This window comes from Typopeltis vanoorti, chromosome 21, assembly GCF_054136105.1.
Source record: "Typopeltis vanoorti isolate ZY-2024b chromosome 21, IOZ_Tvanoo_1.0, whole genome shotgun sequence".
Lineage (NCBI taxonomy): Eukaryota > Metazoa > Arthropoda > Arachnida > Uropygi > Thelyphonidae > Typopeltis > Typopeltis vanoorti.
This window is the reverse complement of record NC_143569.1, coordinates 62,960,075-62,970,110: the sequence shown is the minus strand read 5'-3', so window position 1 is coordinate 62,970,110 and position 10,036 is coordinate 62,960,075. Positions and strand designations below refer to the sequence as shown.

At 35.0% G+C, this 10,036-nt stretch overlaps 1 protein-coding gene across 2 annotated transcripts in view; it reads left to right on the top strand.

The window, feature by feature from the left end:
• Nucleotides 1-4,294: 4,294 nt before the first annotated feature.
• The window catches only part of LOC150094916 (uncharacterized), a 61,071-nt gene continuing 55,329 nt past the window's right edge, over nucleotides 4,295-10,036 (top strand). For both annotated transcript variants that reach the window (XM_090410983.1, XM_090410982.1), the window contains exon 1: nucleotides 4,295-4,429. The gene's annotated coding sequence lies outside the window, so the exon portion shown is untranslated. The remainder of the gene's footprint in view (nucleotides 4,430-10,036) is intronic.

Below are 10,036 nucleotides of genomic sequence, written 5' to 3'. Positions count from 1 at the left end.
CATATAATTTCATGTGACATGTCACCCTTGTGTTGTGTTTTACAAGTATGATAAAGTGTTACTGTTAAAAAAAAAAAAAACGTGCGGATCCCTATTTTTTTTTTAACAGATATAATTTTTAAAAAAATGGCTCTTCACTCCAAAAAAAGGTTGCTGACTCCTGATCTAGAGCGACCACATGAATTTCTTTTCATCTTTCTACTTCAGATATCTATATCCGAAAGGTTAGTGAGGAAGCGTACTGGTGTAGAAACGAGAATGGCGGAATCCATATTGGGGATCATTGATTAATTGGGGCTGTAAGGCAGTGAATCGTGCTGCATGTTAACCACGCAGATGTAATTTCCATTACCAACACCATGGACCTAAGTACTGTAGGAGAGAGAAATTTTATTTTTAATAGTTTGATTTTATGAAAAACAAAGATTTTTTTTTTATTGTGATGATTCTTTTGTGGTGATTTTAACAAGTATAGTGGTACGAACATGTTTCCAAAATTTCATGTCATCCTAGTTCTTCGTGCTTACGAGATGAAAAAAAAAAAAAAAGTCTCGAAAATAAGAAGGGGGGAGGGAAATACACTATACTTCTTATACACGCAGTTAAAAATGGAAATCAGTAAGGACCATGGATTTGTAGATTTCCTAGTTATTCTAGAAGTATAAACTTGACCAACCACTGCGTATGGGGGTTCTCATCCCATAGTAGAAAAAATGTTCCTGTGTATTTATCAAGTAGGTGATTTTTATCGTCCGGTGTGCGATATCAGTGACCACCTTATTTATGATTTATTTATCCTTGACCTGATTATAGTATTAATATACTGCATATTTTTAAATCTTCTACATGCAACTATTGTCTATTCTTACCCATTTAAACAAAACCATAGATATAGCCTTCAGTTTTGTTTAAATGGGTAGGACTTATTTGAACAAAAAATCGACTGTTATAAATTCAGCCAGAAAAAAAAATCCTCTTGTCTTTTTCACGAGAGAATTACTCAGCTATATGTCACTGTAAGTTGAATTAAGCTGGTAGTGTTGACCAAATTACTACGGCCTTACTACAGACAGGTCTAACGCGTGAGTTAAGATTTCGCAAACTGGAGTTGTTGACTTCTAATTGGATGGATAAGCATCAGTGACTTCTCTTTTAGTGTTTCAATATAACCAGGTAATGGTTTTTTTTAATATATATTTTTGGTGCAATGCCAGCTAAGTTCTTTCTTTTTTAAACAGCACTTGATAAGAAGCCAGAAACGATAGAAGTGTATCAGTGATACTAAAATTCTGTCAGTTTGACACAACTCCCTGGAAAGATTCATTCACTAATTCTAAAAGTACTTGTGTTAAACGATTTACTTTTTTCCATTTGTTTCATTTTAATATTTTCTTTTAATAAAAATAAGTAACAAAAGAGAGAATTACTCAGAAATTCGGAAGAGAAAGAATCGATATCAGAATGATAGTGAAACTCGGGAAAAAAAAGTTCTCAAATTATTGAAATAGTAAGCATGTTTCTGGGGATTACGTCATGACCGAACTTCGTTTAGCAATAGGTGAAATACTTTTCTGAAGAGGATAATATAATATACTAATAAGGAAGAACAGACTTTCATGGAATTTGAAAGCAGGCATACGTGGTCCTCTAACCTCATATTCTACGAGTATTCTAGCACTTTGTTCTTCCAAGTAAAGGCCATCTCATATCTGGATTTACTTATTATGGAGAACAGTTCAGGCTTGCAAATGCAGGACACAAATGAGATCATTTTGACCCTTCATTTAAGATAATTAGTTATCTGTAATATATTCTATTAAACAGCATCATTAAATAATCTATTAAATAATATATAATATGCAAAAAAAAAAAGAAAAAAAGTAATTGTAAAGGATTTTTTTTAAGCAAAATCTTCCAAGATTTTATCAAACTTTAAAATTTCTAGCTTTGGGGTTCAACTGGACCAATCGGCTTAAGTCCGACTCTGATGGGACAGCACGAATCATCAGCACAACATAACTTTCTCCAGTCGATCTTTTATCTGTTCTTAACCTTTCCCCCTCATTACTGCAATGAAGGCAAAAACAGACGATACAACATTACAGCTTGGTTAAATACAGTCTGCTCGCTCGATTTGTTTTTTCCACTAATCATTACTGTTGTCACTCGTCCATATTTGTAACACTGTTTGCTAGACAGTGTCATCGTAGACATCATTGACTTAATATTAGGAGAGGAGATATAAAACAAACATGACATTCTTAGAGGTATTTATGAAGTATTAAAACATAAGAAAATAAATAGTTTTTATTTCAGTCAACAGCCCGCCCGGTTAGCCTAGTGACTATACACTTCGCAACCATATGCCTGGGGAAGGAGTGTCCTAGGTTCGATTCTCGTCGACGACGTGAGAAACTTAAGGATCTTTCTCAGCCATAGCCAAGTTAGTCGGTCTTGGGCGTGGACAGCAGGGTTTCCACCCCCCCCCAAGTTTATCTGGGGTTTTTCATCACACAAGCAGGCAAACCGGCCGCGTGCACACAGGCTACAGTCATAGGATATAGTACTTAATTCCTCATTAGGAGAGCTCAACCAGTCCTAAGGGACGTTCGAGGAACGGGGGGGGGGGAACCCCACGAATAATAATAAAAAAAAAATCAGTTCACAGATCTATCGGAGTTCATCGATACTGTCCTGTGCGGGAAAAATTAATAAAAAAAAATATATATATACATATATATATATATATACATACACACACACACACACACACACACACACACACACACACACACACAGTTAAAGATACCAAGCAATTTTATAAGCTAGGTTTTAATCATTTTTCCCAAGTGAAACAAACAGACAAGTCAAGTTTGCGCCTGAACGTAGTTCAAGTTTGGGGCAACTCGTGGTAAAGGTGAAGCAAGCTCCGATCACTTTCCTTAGTATTTCACCCTAATGCAAAGTATTAGAGGGAAATACATCCCCTTGCAGAGATGTATGATGCTATGCATTAAAGGCAAGGGCCACTACCCAGACCGGTTTCGACCTTTATTGAGGTCTCGTCAGTGGGAGCCAGACAATAAATGCCAAGGTTGAAGTGATACAGAGCTTATAGATTTTATCTAAACAAGTTGCCACAAGGTACTTTGACCTTATTAAATAAAAATCTCAGGATGAGAGTAAGATGTAGAAAGTTTTTTAACTTGGGTATACTATGGGGAAATATTAAGGAAAGTGATCGGAGCTTGCTCCACCTTTACCACGAGTTGCCTCAGACTTGAACTACGTTCAGGTCTGACAACTTTGTCTGAAAACAGACAAATAACTCAAACTTGACTTATTTGTCTGTTTGCTTCACTTGGGAAAATGGATTAAAACCTAGCTTATAAAATTGCTTGGTATCTTTAACATAGTATACCCAAGTTAAAAACTTTCTACATATATATATATATATATATATATATATATATATATATATATATATATATATATATATATATATATATATCGCGCGCGCACGTCTCGAGTGGACTGTCCTGTCTGTTTAATCCCTTTGAACACTTCGGCTCTGAATACGTCAGTTAGTCGAAGGGAATGTAGCTGTCTTGCTTCCTGTGTTGTAAACAACTGGGTTTTATAGTAAATTTATTGCGTAATATTTATCAATATTGTCTTTAAGTAGAATCTGAATTTCATTGACATGCGAGGCCATGAACATTAAAACAATTCTAGAAGCTTAAAAAAAAAAAGTTCTATATTTGGTCAGTTGAGCAAAGTCGCCCACCCACTGTACCATAGGTTTTCAAAATTTCGTGGGTGGGATTACAGATATATCTGATCAAAAATCATATATAAAATATCATATTATTCACCTGAATAGAAGATATATCTTCCATTCACTTCTATTCAGGTGAATAATAGAAGTAATTTTCTGATTTATGCGTCTTTGAGATTTTTGTATTTTGAACTTAGAGGTGAATTTATCTTTCCTTCCATGATTCCAACTAAATGAATGCATTTTTTTTTTTTTAGTCCGATTGACTTCAACCCACATTTTATTCAGTATTACGATAGATATATTGTACTATTTGAAGTATATTTTGTACTGTAAAACACACGCGCAACTTAGACAGGTGCTTATGAAAGTAAACAAACCTAAGAAGAAAGAACTGCTATTTACCACAAAGGCATGTAAGCAGTCTGGAACACATCCAGCTGGATAGGCATAAAGAACCGGCGTGCGCTGCTCGAAGTAGTTAAAAATAGTTCCCACGGATCTCGAGACGAGCCTAAATTTCTCTCGACCCGCCTTCGTGTGGTGTCCCATGCGAACAAACGGAGTATCGCTCTCCCGGCTGGTTTCATCTGTGACGCTAATCTACAGAAGAGTGAAAAGATTAAGCCTATCCTATAACATTCAACCCAGGTAGGATATGCTACGATTATTTTGAAACTAAGTAACAACTGTTTTAAACTTATTTTCTTTTCACGGATTTTTTCCTGCGAAAAACTAGAACGATTTCATTGCGTTTCGTTCTTTATTCAACATCTCCGAACGAGGCTTAACATACAACGTTAACTGAATAATTTTAGCAAGGATTTCGTATGCATGAAGGACTCTACCTGTAATGGGAATGAAAAGAGTAGGTCAGCATGTACTAAGTAGCACAGAAACTCGAGCTAAAGTTAGTACACATAACTTTAAAAATAGCATCCGCCTGATGAGCGAGGCCTAGATTTTTTTTTTTTAATTATATCATTGCTCACGGAGCTACAAGAAACTTGAATATGCATATTTTTTCCTGTCGATAGAAGGAGGCAAACGTAGATCAGATCCTTAAGCGGAAGAGATGCTTGACATACCTTGTCCTAATCACAGAAGCTGAATCATTAAGCCTACTGAAACGTTAGGGAAGAACTGTTCATTGTATCGCTGAATGTTGCAAAACTCAAGAAAAGAATCCTAATGGAAGTATGGAATTTTTTAATAGTTCTTTTGGAATAGGATTAAGTGCATAATAAGTTTACGAAATAATTGTGTCACGGTCAATATATATATAATTATGCCGTGTAAATATAACGACTAAATAAATATATTTCAAAAAAAGTCTATACAAAAATTTATGTTGCAATCTTCCGTTACCAATTTCGTATATTCCTCTTCCAAATTACTTTTGTGTGTGTAACAATTCCTCATTTATCTGTCTAATTAGACTGGTATCCAAAACATGTTTATAACACACATTGTTTAAATGTTTGCATTACATAAAATTTTGCGCATGGTAAGCAGCTTATGGCAAAGTTCTCTTTATGTTAAGGTATTTCATGGCTAAGCGATAGACAGAACAAATTTTCACTCAATGGGATGAAGAGTATGGTTTTGAAGCAGTGGCGTAACTATAATATCGCAAAACCCTTTTATGTGGGAGAAACCTAAAGCTCAGCGTAATCAAAGAAAGCTTCCGAGGGGAGTTACACGTTAAACTCTCAAGGGTTCCGAAAGCATACTGCGTGATACTGTCCCTAAAGTTTAGTCTGTGAACTATTATTTTCTTGGAGTTCATCAACTAAGTTTCGAATTTACCAGAGAGTTGTATGAGAATTAAATCTATGGTATCGGAGTTGCTTTGTCTTGCACCACTTAAAAGACAAGGATTCTTCGCATTTTGATTAAGGTTTTACCACCCTGGCAGCTGTTTTTCATTAGAGAATTAAGACATAAGACTTTTTTTTCCTGGAGTGAAAGGTAAAAGGTACAAAATAGGTAATCTTTTGAGATCAGATTGTACAATATCAGGTTCGACTTAAGGAATTACAACAGGAATGCGAGCTTTAGTAAGTTACCTGCTAAAAGGATTAAACACAGACTTAATAGTCAAAATAATTAATAACTATAAAGGCTGAATGAGAATTAATTTGACATGCGTAGTCTAAAAGTCATGATGATATAAGTTTGATAATAAGAACACCGTTCTTGGTTTTGATTTCATCTAATTGTCATTGTTTACAAGCAGTCACGTGGTTGGTAATATCTTTCGTTGGGAATATTGGACAAAGATTCGCAGACAGACCTTCAAGAATGTCTCTGTCTTCTAAGTTTAGCTTTTTTTGTTTGTTTTGTCTGCTGACGTAGATAATTACATAGCAATGTTTTCTGGCATACTTTTTATAAGCTAATGAACCATGCTTCATGTATCTGTAGTCCTTAAAAAAAAAAAAGTAACTGATGATTAGATGTCTCCACCCCCCCCCCCCCTTTTAAACTGTTGATGTTATTGCAGTAAATTTACAAACCAGTAGAATTAGAATCACTTTTTTGGCATAAACTTCACGAACTTTTTTTTTCTCCCAGCAAACAGGAAGAAAAGCAGTGAAATTCCAGAAGCTCTGCCTCTTTTTTATATTTTTTTCCTCATCTCAATAAAACAAAGATCTTCTTGTTTAAAGGTTTCTTTAGTTATGTAAAGCAGTTCTCTGTTTGGTACAGAAACGATGTAAGATTTTTAAGCGTTTACCGTTGAGAAAGAGTCGAGTAAGTCTTCGGAAAGTGTCCCTGAGGAACGAAGTTAAAAATACTGTTGCTTATTATGGCGTGCGGGTTTATATAAGCCTCTTAGCCTTGTGACAACATATTTGCATAGAATATGTCCATTAAAGTAAAGAGAGGGAACTAACTAAAGAGAATTAAGACAATTCTCTTCATGTTTTGATAGTATCAGTTAACATCTACATGTTCTTAAATTTCATTTTCTGACTACGGTATAACTAAATGCTTATCGTGGATAATAGTTTAAATTAGCTGAAATCTTTTCTTGTGCGGCAAAGGAAATATTAGTTAGTCTAAGTAATGAGTATTATATGTTTATAAATGCATTAACGCACAAAATAGATGACATCAGATCTAAAGATATCGAAAAATCTTAGTATATTGAGAAAGAGAGAGACTACCGGTGCTTTTTGACAATGTTGAATATATTGTACTGAATTGTAACCTTATATCATTGAATAATCACTTTTTTGATAATAATGTGAGAAAGGAATGATTTTTATTTTAATACTATTATCAGGCGCTTTTTTTCCCCTTCAAGTATGTGTGTGAGAGAGAAAATAGATCCTGAACGTTTTCCTCTCTCTATTTTTACTTTTGTTATACAGTATATTATTTTAATTATTTTTTTTACACAGTACGGAACCCCAGCTTCAGGGAACAAACATTAATAGAGTGAGGTCTGAAAAAAAGTGGGAGATATTTCATAGATTCGCCACAACCAATCAGGTAGCTTCTCATTGCGAAGCAATCACTCATGAGAAGGAACTCCACCTGTTGTAGCAAAAATGTATTGCTAAGATCTTCAAGTTGCGCCACTAGCTATATCTGAGACCATACTAGTGGCGCACCCAAAGGGGGAGGCCAGGGATAATGTCACCCCCCCCAAAAAAGAAAAAAAAACACTAGAAAATTTTCCCAAAATCTTTACTTAATTAAAATTCTTTTTTTTTTTTTAATTTATGTTGTGCTGTGTCTTCTATTTCTATACTACTTGTGAATTAGCGGTCACATAAGTTGGGAATACCCTATAGCTCTCGGGAATCACGGCCGCTGTGAAACACAAGGCGAAAGAAGTAGTGCTCGGGCGGACCGAGCACTACTTCGTTTGCCCGAGCCGATCGGCGATCATTGCAGATGCTCAGTCATAGGTCGTATACGATACGTAGCGTGTATTCTCAAATCGTCTACTCAACTCGCGCTCCCCACTCCCAAGATTAAATCCTGAGTGCGCCACTGGACTATAATGTAATATTTTTAACAAAAGAATGGGCTTAATAGCTTGCTTACAGAAAGTGCTTAAAACCCATCAATACCTGAACTGAATTACCACTTGTAAGTTTTGAGAGTTCTGAATCTTTATGTTGTATTGCTTGCTATTCCCTATAAATGAAAGGCGATTGGTTGATGACTATTTTGAATTACGGCCAAAGCAGCTAATGCTACGAGACCAGTTCATTATATCTGTAAATTGGTGTGAGGGAGAGGGTGTTGTCCTACTAGTCGCTTTGTCCATTATGTGGGATGAAAAATCCCTCTAGAACGGAATTCGATCCAGATTTTTCCATCCAAAGGGCACTGTCGATGTGGAAGGAGCTACAGTGGCTCTGAAAAGTAGCTGAAACAGTGGTACCAACAAAATTTCTTCTTTATAATTTCAGAGAAAAAGCCGAATAGCCTAGAAGAAAGTGAGACTTGATATCATACATCAGTTGCAACTTGTCACTTCCATAAGATAATTCTACAATTCATCGTGACATCTGCAATTCTCGATTTTGTGTAATCCCTGACAGACTGTCTAATGTCTGTTTGTTCCTTCCTACGAGGAAAGGCTGCTTTTGCAAAAGCAGCCTTTCCTCGTAGGCTACTTATACCATGACTCAAGAAGATTTAGACGGCGGTTTCACATCATATTCAGCGAAACCTTTTGAAGAATCAAGATTCGGGATTTATGAAACAACAAAACAGCACTCCTTCTATTGCTACGTCATCATCGCACAGATACGAAAATCACACATCCTAGTGACCAAAATTAAAGTTATGGCAACTCTCGTTATTTTTCAATGGATATTTGAGAGCTTTTATTTTCTATGTATTTATTTATTTAAATTTATTTTCTTTTTGGTGGTGTTGGTTTCACTTCTATAATCTCATTTTTAAAAAAGACTGCTTCAGTCTTTTATTCTGGAAACGCTACAAGCAAACTAAAAGAGTTTGATTTTCCAATGTAACTAGTTTGAGTGTGTGTGTGAGGGGGGGGGGGGTTCAGGGTCTCTGATTTTCAAGTTGTCGTTACTCGATAAAGATCATGTAGCAGTTTGTTTTTCGATGTCAAAAGAACTGTGTAAAAACTTTTTCATTCAAAATAAGCGCAATCAATTTTACTTTCGTGTATTAGAAACTAATTTAGAAAGACCACGACTAGTTTATGGCAAATTCGAGTTGAATTCAACAACTAAAAACAAAAAAAGAAAAAAAATTGCAAGTGTTAAGGAAAAATTAGTAGTAATGCTGTAAGTTATCGATGCAAGCAATAATTCAATCGTTGAATTATTCTCGTACATTTAGTTCTGCACTTTGCATTTGTTTCTCCAATATCGAATTACTGTTCGATGGTCATTCTCCACAACAAACTGATTTTCCATTTCCCTACTGCAGGACAATAAAATCCTCATGAAAGAAAAAAAAATAAAATAAAATAATATATATATATACTGTTGCTGTTTAAATGGTTATGAAAAAATCTTGGGAATTATTTGTATCATAAGCATTTAAGGTGAATTCTGTTCAGTGCAGAAATATTAATAAATAATATCCTCTCCAGTACTTTTAACCAAGAGGAGTAATTTTTTAAGTATACAATAAAAAAAAAAATACTCCTTGGCTTGAGACATACTAAATGCCGAAGGAACTGTCAATCGATGCCTAAGTTCCTTTTTCTGAAATAAAATATTGCACTAAATTTATTTTTTTAAAAAAAATCAATCAATCTTATGCTTGATATGCTGATTTTTCCTCCCCTTTTAATCTTGAATGTGCATTTTTTTAAAAAAAAATTCTTTGATGGCTGATCTCTTATTTAAATTCATACAATACGCATATAGAAAATTCTTTTAAAAATACAACTGATTTATTTGAGAAAAATTTATTGGTAAAAAAAAAAAAAAAAGGTGATCCAGAGATCTTGCAGGATGGCTTAAATCTGCTGGCCGTACCAGAAAAGTTAAATGGCTGCCAGTTTAACGTGGTTACATGTAAGGCGATGCACCTTGGGAAAATGAGATCACACGCTGTGCACTATATTGATGGAATTACACTGCAAGAAGTTGACGAGGCAAGCAACTTGTGGGCGATTTTGGACAGCGAATTGAAATTTACAGGGCATGTTGCAAAGGTGACCAAAACATTACATTACATAGTTGTTGAAGAATAGCTGACAAGCGTGGATAAGGAAGTGATTGTTCCATTTTATAAAGCATTAATAAG